Genomic DNA, 12326 nt, shown 5'->3' with positions numbered 1-12326 from the left:
TTTTTTTTTTTTTTTAACAGTTTTTGGCCGGGGCTGGGCTTGAACCCACCACCTCTGGCATATGGGGCCAGTGCCTTACTCCTTTGAGCCACACAGGCGCAGCCCTAAATGAGTGATTTTTTTCAATAGTACTGTTAAATTAGTGAAATCATCCTAAAATTTTCCTAAAAATGTCTTCAAAGCCTGTGGGATACTTTTCAAAGATCTTTTTCTTCTTTAAGTAGAGCATACTGTAAATAAAATGAGTGAATCCAACTTTCCAATACTGTTTTTAATCAAAACTAGTAAGAATTATAAAGTATGCTTCCCTGTATCTCAATAGGCATGTCCAATAGGCATCATCAGGAAAAAAGCCTCCAAGTGGAGAAATTAACAACACCTTTTATTTTTTTATGTTTACTTTGAGACACATTTAGTAAACTAATGAAAAAGAGGATCTTATGAGACAGAATGGAGTATAAAACATCCAAAATGTATGGGTCCAAAGAAAGTAATTTCCACAAGACAAATCATAATACTAGTGGGTCTGTGGAATGCATTTTAAGAAAAACTGTTATAAACTAATGATACTAATTTTTCTTAAGTGGTTCCAACTGCCCCTGGAAGCAACTCCAAGGGAAAACCGCCAAAAATGATAGTAGGCAGCCATCACGACTACCTTGAAAGTAACATTTATTGGAAGTATAAAGCAACTCATTGTAGCTCAGTGGGTAGGGCACCAGCCCCATATACCGAGGATCCCAGGTTTCGACCTGGCCCCAGCCAAACTGCAACAAAAAAAATAGCCAGGTGTAGTGGCGGGCACCCGTAGTCCCAGCTACTCAAAAGATTGAGGCAAGAGATTGCCTAAGCCCAGGAGTTGGAGGTTGCTGTGAGCTGTGACACCACAGCACTCTACAAAGGGCAATAAAGTAAGATTCTGTCTCTAAAAAAAAAAAAAAAATCAGTTTCAGATAACAAGTGATCAGTACCAAAAATAAAATTAACCAATTATGGAAATGTTTACACTTAAAATGGGCACGCTACTCCACTAAACCAAATCATATCCTGGATTGCATCAGGAAACAAAAAAAGGACAGTACCAAGAATTAAAAAGTGAAATTTGAATCAAGTCTGTAATTTAGTTGACAGTAATTCACCTACAGTAATCTTAGTCTGATAAAGGCCTTAAGCATTATGTCAGATGTCAATAACCAGGGAAACTGGATGAAAGGTATACAGAAACTCTACACTCTTTGTAACATATCTATAAATCTAAAATTATTCCAAAATAAAAAAAGTATTTTAAAAAACACTAAGGTAGAATATACTAAAACACCTAATAATGTGGACAAAGATAATTAAGGGGAAAAAAGAGCCAATTTAGTATCTTTGTTAATTATACAGACTGCTTTATTTAAACACATTCCTGCTTCTTACATTGAAATTTTACCTAAATACTTCATCTGCCATTCCAAATTTAATAATTAAACATAAACATACCCTGTCTAGGGTCTATTTTAAAGGGCTAATGGTAATGTGCGTATCCAATTAAATCAGTATTAGTAATTTGCGTATATACATGCTAAAGTCAGAAACTGTTACTGGGTTCAAAGTCACATCTCATGTTTACAGAAAATAAAACATATATAGATAAAACAGAAAATTGGATAATCTATCAGGAGGGTCCAACCTTTTTTCTTTTCTGCTGCATAGTGGAAGAATAAGAGTTCTTATCGTTGGCCACATAAACACTAATGAAAGCTGATTCGCAAAAAAATAAAAATAAAATTTCTGTGCATACTTTTCGTATCTGACACCACAGATAAGCAAAAAAAGTCCTCACAAAATCAGCACGCAGTCCTCAGGCCACAGTTTGGACACCCCAAACTACATAATTCACAATTATTTAGTCATAAATGTATTAAGCATCTTTTACAAAGCATTATAAAGTGCCAGAGGGAAAAAAACTGTCTTGAATTCAAGGAACTTACAATCCAAAACAGAATATAGACATACAAATAGAGAACAGATAACATTACAACAAAATGTGAAGTGCCATACTAAAGGGTTGCAGATAGTACCACAGAAGAAAGTGAAACTCAGAAGGCCAAGTATGGCTACGCAGGTGATGTGTGAGCTAGATCCCAAAGGTCCAGAGGACATTCCAGGCAAAGAAAACAGAATGTGCTACTTATGGAATGGTTGAGTTGGATCCTAACAGACCATTTATAAAGACTCAGAATACAATTCAAAATAATTAGTACTAACATTTCAAATAAAACTTAATCTGAGCCCAAAGATATTTCCTACTCTAAAATACTTGTTTTATCTATTAATATTCAGAGCTTATACTACAGCCAAATTTAGTTTATACTAACAAAATCAGCCTACTTTTTTTTTTTTGGAGATACAGTCTCAAGCTGTCGCCTGGGTAGAGTGCTGTAGCGTCATAGCTCACAGCAACCTCAAACTCTTGGGTTTTAGCGATTCTCTTGCCTCTTGCCTCTCCCAAGTAGCTGGGATTACAGGCACCCACCACAATGTCCAGCTATTTTTCAGTTGTAATTGTTATTGTTTGGCAGGCCCAGGCTGGATTCGAACCTACCAGCTCTGGTGTATATGGCTGGCACCCTAGCCACTTGAGCTACAGGTGCCGAGCCCAGTCTATATTATTTTATGGGTGCTTACAGTATGGATACAATACAATGAAGAGATTTAAAAAAAAAAAAATTACTAACAGCCAAACAATTACACTTCTACAAAACCTCACTGAATAAAAAGTAAATTATCTATCCCGACTGTTTAAAAACATCTTCAAAGTAAACCTATGAATTTTATATAATTTCTTTAAAAATTTATACATTAAGCCTAACAATGAAACACTAAAGTTCTCAAGTGTCTAAGAAGTTATATACTATGAAGCCCTGTCTCATGTAGTCTACATTTGGGTGTGTTGGTTGCAGGGTGGAGAAAGTGAGGGGAACAGAAATCTATCAGGAGATTATAATATCTACCAGGCAAAATTAAACAGGGTAATAGTTACGGTGGTGATGAGCAAACGATGTATGGTATACATATGATAGCAAATAAAGACCTCACTAAGACTCGGCACTGGCTAAGGCGCCAGCCACGTACACCTAAGGTGGCAGGTTCGAATCCCCAGCCCGGACCCGCCAAACAACAATGGCGGCTGCAACCAAAAAATAGCCGGGCGTTATGGCGGGCGCCTGTGGTCCCAGCTACTTGGGAGGCGGAGGCAGGAGACTCGCTTGAGCCCAGGAGTTGGAGGTTGCTGTGAGCTGTTAAGGCCACAGCACTCTGCCCAGGGGGACAGCTTGAGGCTCTGTCTCAAAAAAAAAAAAAGACCTCACTAACAGGGTAGTATCTGAGCCAAAACCTGAAGTAGGAGAGTGATTAATGTATAAATGGGTAGGAGCAATCCAGGCAAAGACCTACAAGTATAAAGGCCTTAGAAGTGGAGTATACTTGCCTTCCAGCTCCTACCCAGGGGTCCTCAAACTTTTTAAACAGGGGGCCAGTTCATTGTCCCTCTGACCGTTGAAGCACCGAACTGTGGGCCCCTGCGGGCCCCTGGACGAGTCGGCTGCTAAGCAGGACAGGCAGCGGCAGCAAAAACACAGGGCAGGCTGGATAAATGTCCTAGGCAGGCTGCACGTGGCCCGCAGGCCATAGTTTGAGGACGCCTGAACACCATCATTTAAATTAAGCAGTCTTTCACCAGGTGCCCTGGCTCACACCTGTGACCCTAGCACTGTGGGAGGATTGCTTGAGCTCATGAGTTGGAGATCAGCCTGAGCAACAGTAAGATCCTGTGTCTAAAAAAATAGCCTGATGTGGCAGGTACCTGGAGTCCCCAGCTACTTGAGAGGCTGAGGCAAGAGGAAGAAAGCCAGGACTTTGAGGCTGCAGTGAACTAAGACACCATGGCACTCTACCCAGGGTGACAAATTGAGACTCTGTTTCAAAAATAAATAAATAAATAAATAAAAATAAATTAAGCACTCTTTCCTTGCCATAGCTTCCTTCTTGGGGGGAAAAATTGTTTCATAAAAAATTAAGCTATTTCCACAGGCATGCTTACTAAGAACAAATTTCTATATGCAGTACTAGAAGAAAAAAATTACCTCTATTTCTAATGATGACAAAACATAAAACTTAAGGTGCTCTAACTTCATACCAGGCACTGTTCTAGACACTTTACAACTGGAATCTCAATCAGGGGTGATTATGCCCACCCAAAAGGCATTTGGCCATATCCACGACATTTTTGGTCATCACAACTAGAAAGGGTGCTGTTCACATCTAGTAAATATACTATAATGCACTAGGATAATCCACAAAAGATAATTATCCAGCCAAAAATGTCACGTCAAGATTAAGAAACTCTGCCCTACATTTATTAATTCATTTAATCCTCACAACAACCCTATTAAAATATTCCCAATTACAAAAAGAATACAATAAAATTGATATCAGAGAGATTAAACTATTTCCTATTATAAGCAGTGGAGCTAAAATATATGCCCAGAAAATTTCATTGGAGAGTCAATGTGCTTATCACATATTTTATTATCTACCCTGTACTATCTCTTTATAAAGTTAAATTCACTGAGTATTTACTGTATTCAGGGCACTAAGCTGAACAACTTAAATGCATTATATCATTTAAACAGTGACATACCAATGGGGCTGGGTCAGCGACGGTTTGTTTGCACATGTCCCTGACCAACACCACTGTTTTTCAACCTTAATCTTCAGACCTGCACAATTAGGCAGATATTATTATTCTCAATTTCCAAGAGGGGCTAAAACTTACCAAAGTTATAGCCAGTATTACAGAATAAATAAGTGATAGAGCTAGGGCTCAAATCCACTCTGTGTTACACCAAGGTCATTTCTTAAGGTATAACAACATTAAAGATGAATCATAGGTTATTCTTCTAGTATGGAGTCAAATTACTAAATGGTCAGGCCACATGATATGACACTATACTACCAAGTACAATTCTAGAAAGCCATGCAACCTAGTCACCTATCCTATACGATATTTCAAATTCTTGTCCCACGTCCCTAGTTAGAATCTACTGACAAGATATCATAAAGAAAACAAGGATCGTAACTTCTTTTCTCAATGTATAAGGTTAAAAAGAAGATAACAAGACGTCTCTCTGCTTTACAAAGACAACTAAGACCAAAACAAACCTAAGACTACAGAGAACTATCAGTAGAAGCTGACACTGGCAAAAGCAGAATTGCAATAGCCAACAGTAGTAAGAAAAAGTTAAATTCAAAGTTTACATCTCAAATAAGAATCAAGACAGTGTCATTCTTAAGCCTGCACTTTTAAATTCTATATTTTATGCACTCTACTTGCTTTAATATTAATTTTTAGAGTTTTAATATTACCATTAATGAAATCTTAAAAAATACTAGAAATAAAACTCACCCTTCTTCCAAAATAAAGCAGGAAATGTGCATTAAGGCATCTTCTATGTATAAAAAACAAAATGGCTATCCTCAATGCATATGAATAACATCATTTGGAGGAAATCAAATTATCAACTACAAACTTTGCAATAAATTTTCAGTCTAAAATTTTATGTTTTCACGTGTCTACCTCAAACTATGAACAAATTAAAATGCTACGTTTAACCTTTCTGTATACTCTACTGTGCCATTCAGTAATACAGTTATATTACACCAGCAGATTAAACCTTCTGGACGATATTTTGAAAAAAAAATTTTTTTGAGACAAGAGTCTCACTCTGTCACCCTTAATAGAGGGCAGTGGCATCACAGCTCACAGCAACCTCAAACTCTTAGGCTCAAGTGATTCTCTTGCCTCAGTTTTCCATTTTCAGTAGAGATAGGCGACTCACTCTTGCTTAGGCTGGTCTGGAACTCCTGAGCTCAAACAATCCACCCACCTAAGCCTCCCTGAATGCTAAGATTACAGTCGCAAGCCACTGCGTCCAGACTAATATTTTTATATTTTTACTTAACTATTTCTCTACATTCCCCTTCACCATACAAATGATTATAAATGTTGAAATCCCCAGGCAAACTTCTGAAATATGTTCCTTTTTAAATTTGAAAACACTGATTTAATGTCTTTTGTCTTTGAATCTTGTTTCCCAGCCTATATTATGTTCCTTTAGAGTAGAAACAACACCTGGGTCTTATTTTTTTTAAATCAAATCAATACTCTCAATATCCTTCCATGTATAATTAAAGGACAACAATTAAAGAATAGTTTACTGTTCTAATAAATGCAACATGATCATAAATGTGTAACTGTTCACCAAGTCATTTCTGTAGTTGGGGAAAAAAAACAAAATCTATGCTCTGAAAAGATACTCCGGGATTCTCAGAGGTGCTCCCAGAAATACAGCCCAAGATGAACTGTCCCAGAAAAACAAAGAAATCAGCAGCTCCTTATCAAAAATAGTTGCTGAAATGCTGATGAACAAAAACATTTAGCAATCAACATTCTAAGAACCCTGAACTCCCTGACAATGTGAGGTGAAGTAATTATGAGTAATACATAAACCTAGAAGCTAATCAATAAACCACATTATCGGCTCTGCGCCCACAGCACAATGGTTACAGTGCTGCCATATACACCAAAGCTGGCAGCGGGTTCAAACCCAGCCCAGACCAGCAGCTAAAATAAGAATGACAACTGCAATAAAAAACAGCCAGGCGTTGTGGTAGACACCTGTAGTCCCAGCTACTCGGGAAGCTGAGGCAAGAGAATCACTTAAGCCCAAGAGTTTGAGGTTGCTGTGAGCTGTGACACCATAGCACTCTACCGAGGGCAACATACTGAGCTTTTGTCTCAAAAAAATAAATAATAAATAATAAACCACACTATCCTTAAAAAAAAAAAAAAGGAAAAGGTATTATCGCCAGAAAAAATAAATACATAAAAGGTATTTTATAAGAAATTAAAATGGAACTTAATCTGCATAAGGCAAGATGAGTGCACACTTATGAAAGTAAAATGTGGCTCAGCGCCTGTAGCTCAGTGAGTAGGGCACCAGCCATACACACCAAGGCCAGTGGGTCTGAGCCTGGTCCAGGACTGCTAAACAACAGTGACAGCTGCAACCTAAAAAATAGCTGGGTGTTGTGGCAGGCGCCTGTAGTCCCAGCTACTTGGGAGGCTGAGGCAAGAGAATGGCCTAACTAAGCCCAAGAGTTTAAGGTTGCTGTGAGCTGTGATGTCATAGCACTCTACCAACGGCCACACAGTGAAACTCTGTTTCAAGGGAAAAAATAAATAAATAAAATGAATTTAAAAAAAAAAAAAAAAACCCAAGTAACATATTATCATTACCATGTCAAGGAAGATGATCATGAATTGGCATCAGCCACATATACCCAGGCTGTCAGGTTGGAACTTGGCCCAGGTCAGCTAAACAACTGCAACAAAAAAATAGCCAGGTGGTGTGGCAGGCACCTGTAGTCCCAGCTACTTTGGAGGCGAGGCAAGAGAACTGCTTGAGCCCAAGAGTTTAAGGTTGCTGTGAGCTGTGATGCCACAGCACTCTACTAAGAGTAACATAGCCTCTGTCTCAAAAAAAAAAGAAAGATAATCACCGTCTATTTTAGTAAGTGAAACACACAACTGTATGCATAATTTTCATTCATCAGTTTTCCTAAGTATGCCTCATAATATTTAAAAATCTAAGCTCTTAATTTTGCAGTAAATCCCAATTGTCACTTGCTGTCTTTCAATTTTTATCAGTAATACATTTACCTAAGTCAAAGACTATCAATTTTTCCCAAGTGATTCCAATATTCATTTAAATTTTAATATCATGGTCTAAAACAATTAGTACAAAGACAAATTTCTTTCTATTATTCTATCTTGAAATTTGAATTTGACTGAATTTATTTTTTACCGGTAATTTATACAGACCACTTCTCTTAGCTCTGACTTATGTGAATATGTAACATATAAAAATACCATAAGATCAACATGATAAAGTTATCTGAGGTCTACCTGAACAACAGAGAGTACAAAACTAACCAAACGTAATAAATAAGTTCATGTTCTCCTAACAGGATGCAACACCAGTATAACAAATTTTGTTTCTGTGCTCTTCTAAAAATGAACCTATAAAGCATGGATGCAATAAGAGGAAAACTAGTCCTATCACTGATTCATTGTTTTGACAAGTCACTGATACAGCTATCAAAAAAAAGCTTAAAATCTTAACTTGTCATCTTTTTAAATAAAAGTAGCCTATTTCAGGCCTGAATACGTGGCTTAATCAGAGAGGCAGTAATTCCTAAAAGTCCTCCCTTAAATTTTGTTACTATCACTGGAAAATAAAGTATGTATGTAAAAACAGTAAGATCATAACAGTGATAGTGATACTGATAATGTTGATAATAGAGGAAATAATCATTGTGGTAATATATGACTAATAACAAAAAAATGAAAAGATAACGTGGATAAAAGGTCTAAGTGGCAGCAAAAATTAAAAATTAATATTAATATTTGAAATAACAATAGTATTTTACCATCTCTTTTGTACTCGGGAACAGAGCTATAAATTTAAAATTGTAGGTAGTATACAACAGAAAAGTTTGGTTTTTTTGACTCATTCGTCTCTCTTCTGTCACAAACACATATCAACCCCTACAAACACTTTCACAATCCCAAACACTTCATTCAAGAATCAAAAAAATGATAGGAAATAAATAACTGAGGCATACTTTTAAACAACCGGTTAGTTTGGAAAAGGGGAGACAAATTCCACCCCAAAATAGTAACTAAATACAACAATGTACTATTTAAGTACTCCCGGCTTGGTTCATTGTATCATTTTTAAATTTTAGCTTAAAATAAGGAAGTGAAGTTTGCATCTGGGAAAGCTCAATAATCGGTCTTTCTAAATTAAGCATCTTTATAGGCAACAAAGATTAGAATTAGGTAAATATTAAAGCATTGTTGCTACTCACATTAATCTATGACCATATTCTAGGAATAACTTAATAGCACTACTAATCGCATCCTCAAATCATAAGTCTCTAGGAAATGGCATTTAAAACCCCCACGATGGGAAAAGGTCATCTGACCTGGCAATACATTTCCGAGAGAAAGAAGGGACACTGGACCGTGGGTGATACCAACCTCCCCTCCCCTTCCCCATATTCCCCCGCAGCAAGCCCCCCCCCCCCGTCAGGTGATCAGTTATTTAGCACCATTAACACGTACGTATCGACAAGTGGTTCGTTTGGTTACACGTATTATTGGAAGGCAAGACTGTAGGCTTCTTTTCAAACTAAGCAAAAGGAGTCGACAGTTTGGGTCCCGAGCACAAAAGCGCGCGGTAACAGGAGAGGAGAAAGAGCACCAACTCCCATCTCCAAAAGTAGGCACAAGGACTGGCTTCGCGGCCAAAGCTGCTCCCCGTTTCCCGCAACCAGGGCCCAGAGCTCAATGCCGGGGCTCCCCGAGGGGGAAGAGGCTCAGAAGGCCGGATCCGGGGGCCTGCAAGCCGGGCCTTCCTCGCAGCGGCCGCCTCGCCTCCGGGCCTGCGCGCCCGCGCGTCAGCGGAGGCGAAACACTCGCGCCGGGGGCTGCGGGCCAGCAGTCGGGGAGAGGCCACGGCCTGGACCCTCCGCCCGCCGACCGCGCCGCCCCGGCTCCCTCCCCAGCCCAGCACAAACGGTCCAGGGCGGCCAAGGCGCGGCCCGGTTAGGCCGAGGACGTTGCGCAAGAGGCCCGAGAGGCAATTTCCTGGCCGCGCCGGAGAAAGGCGCGGAGTGCCAGCCACGGGAGGGGCGGGGAGGCCCGCCGAGGCGCCGTGCGTGTGGAAGGGAAGGGGGAGGGGAGGATTGCCCGTCTCCCTGGCCGCGGCCACAGCCGCAACTCACCCAGCTCCGCCAGACGAGCGCTACCACTGGCAGCAAGAGGAAGATGGTGGCTGCTGCCGCCGCCGAGGAGGAGGAGGGGTCCCGGTGGGTGCCGCGGAGAGGGGGTACGCGCAGGACGTCGGCGTCGCTGCCACTGCCTCTTTCCCTCCGGGGACCAAGCGGCGGCTGCTGACGACACTTTTACTGGCTTCCGCGCTGCCCTCCTAATCCTCGTTGCAGCCGCCGCCGCCCTCGGGCCGAGGGTCCCTTGCCTCGTGGAGACTGTGCGGCGGCGCGAGACCCCGCAGCCATCGGCGTGCGGCTGCGGCGCGGGAGCTGGAGCGGGGCCTCGTCACGTGACCCCACTGTTTACCGTTCCGGGGGCCGCGGCCTGCGTCGCCGCTGCGCCTGCGCGATGTGGGGCCTCTCGCAGCTCGGCTCCGTGGGGCCCGGGGCTGCCGCGCTCCGCCGGGCTTTGGCGCCCCTCCCTGCCTTCTAGAGCTGCTCCGCCTGCGGGCCTCTAGTTTCCACCTCCAGGGGGCCGGGAGGGTTCGGGCTGGTAGATGGATGAGCCCTTTTGTTCGACTCTGTGCTGCTCTGCATTAAGGCTTCCCTGTTAATGGAATATGGATGGGCAGAGCTGCCTCCCATGCCCAGATACTTTTTATTAATTGGGTGTGAGTTCAAGAATGGTAAACGAGGATGGAGTAGATGAGTCCTCTGCGCGCACACACACACACAAAATAATAATAAACCCGCTGGCTTTTCACAACAGCCTCACCATTAACGACCTCCGCCCTCACCCTACGCTCACGTAGCTCTGGTCTACCTCAGGATTCAAGTTGGCTCCTCCACGAAACATTTCTGGTAGCCTGGCAGCCAGTAAGCAGTACTCAGAATGTGGTCCGAGAATTCCCTGAGGGATCCCTAAGACTTCATAGGAGCCTTAATTTCTTTGCCAATAGCATGCGTCTACGGCCAAATTTTCTTTCCATCCTTCAACCAAAACAGCTTATAGCAACCGATTAAAGTGCAGAAATAGGAGAATTCAGCCTTTTTCTATTAAGCCAGACGTAAAGGAAATTTGCAAAGGTTTTAAACAGTATCACTCTTTTCATTGATTTGTTGGAAAATACATTTTTCATTTTAAAAAGGCAAGATAACGAAATGGGTTTGTTATTTTTAAATAACAAACGTTTTAAATTTTTCTTAGATTTAATTTCTAAAATGGTAACTATCAAGGGCTAAAACTATGTAAAGAAAAGCTCTTGAGAATCTCTCAAAGTGTAAGTATGTAGGTGTCCTGAGACCAAAAAGTTTGAGGAACACTGGTCAAGGTTATGCATTTCAACAGCAGCTTGGGCTGACCCCTGTATCAGCCCTTAGTAAGCCCTATGAAGTCACTTTTACTGTCAGTCACTCCAACCAAATGAGCTCCTAGGGGACAAGGATTGTACCTTCTATCTGAACGGATCTTTACGCTGTTCAGGCATCACCTCCTGGCTCCTGACCACTGGTCTGCACTCTAAAACCTTTATAGTACTTCTTGATTTGAGCTTCCACCAACTGCAGTACACATTGTTAGACCATTGCAAAGCTGAAGAATAAGTCACAAGCATGCAAAAAGATTTGTTCTTTCTTCTCTCCAATCTTTGATATTTTAAGCATTCCCAATAACAAAGGCTCTCTTCAAAGGAGGTTTTTATTGTCCTTTTTCTACTGGATTCCTAAAATTCCACCCTTTGCTTTGACTCATCAATCTCTCAAGGCATTGTTAAACAATTGTTTTTTAAATAGTTTCTTGAAAAAGGAAAATATAAATGAGTAATTAAATTTTTTTTCCACTTGGGATGGCTGGGATGAATTACAAAAATAAACCAATTATTGGCCCAAGCACACAGCTATAGTCCTAGCACTCTGGGAGGGCCAGGAGGGTAGACTAGCCTGAGCAAGAGCAAGACTGCATCTCTAAAAAATAGAAGGGCCTTGTGGAGGGCACCTGTATTCTCAGCTACTTGAGAGGCTGAGGCAAGAGGATCGCTTGAGCCCAAAAGTTTGAGGTTGCTGTGGGATGTGAGCCACAGCACTCTACCGAGGGTCACAAAGTGAAACTCTGTCTTGAAAAAAAAAGACACAATTATTATCAGCTCAGCACCTGTAGCTCAGTGGCTAGGCTGCCAGCCACACACACCAGAACTGACGATTCAAATCCAGCCTGGGCCTGCCCAACAACAATGAAACTACAACAAAAATAGCCAGGCATTGGTGGTGCCTGTGGCTCAGTGAGTAGGGCATCAGCCACATATAACGCGGGTGGCGAGTTTGAACTCGCCTGGGGCCAAACTGCAACAAAAAAATAGCTGGGCGTTGTGCCGGGCGCCTGTAATTCCAGCTACTCATGAGGCTGAGGCAAGAAAATCTCCTGAGCCCAGGAGCTGGAGGTTGCTGTGAGC

General features: G+C 41.4%; 1 protein-coding gene across 3 annotated transcripts in view; it reads right to left on the bottom strand.

Annotated features, from left to right (window-relative positions):
• The window catches only part of PHF3 (PHD finger protein 3), a 105753-nt gene extending 95513 nt beyond the window's left edge, over positions 1 to 10240 (bottom strand). For 2 of the 3 annotated variants that reach the window (XM_023513130.1, XM_023513131.1), the window contains exon 1: positions 9895 to 10240. The gene's annotated coding sequence lies outside the window, so the exon portion shown is untranslated. The remainder of the gene's footprint in view (positions 1 to 9894) is intronic. The other variant, XM_023513129.1, reaches the window with a different exon arrangement.
• Positions 10241 to 12326: the final 2086 nt, after the last annotated feature.

Source organism: Otolemur garnettii, unplaced genomic scaffold (assembly GCF_000181295.1).
Source record: "Otolemur garnettii isolate 467f Iridium unplaced genomic scaffold, OtoGar3 scaffold00035, whole genome shotgun sequence".
Lineage (NCBI taxonomy): Eukaryota > Metazoa > Chordata > Mammalia > Primates > Galagidae > Otolemur > Otolemur garnettii.
The sequence above is the reverse complement of the archived record's forward strand: the minus strand, read 5'-3'. Positions and strand labels throughout refer to the sequence as shown.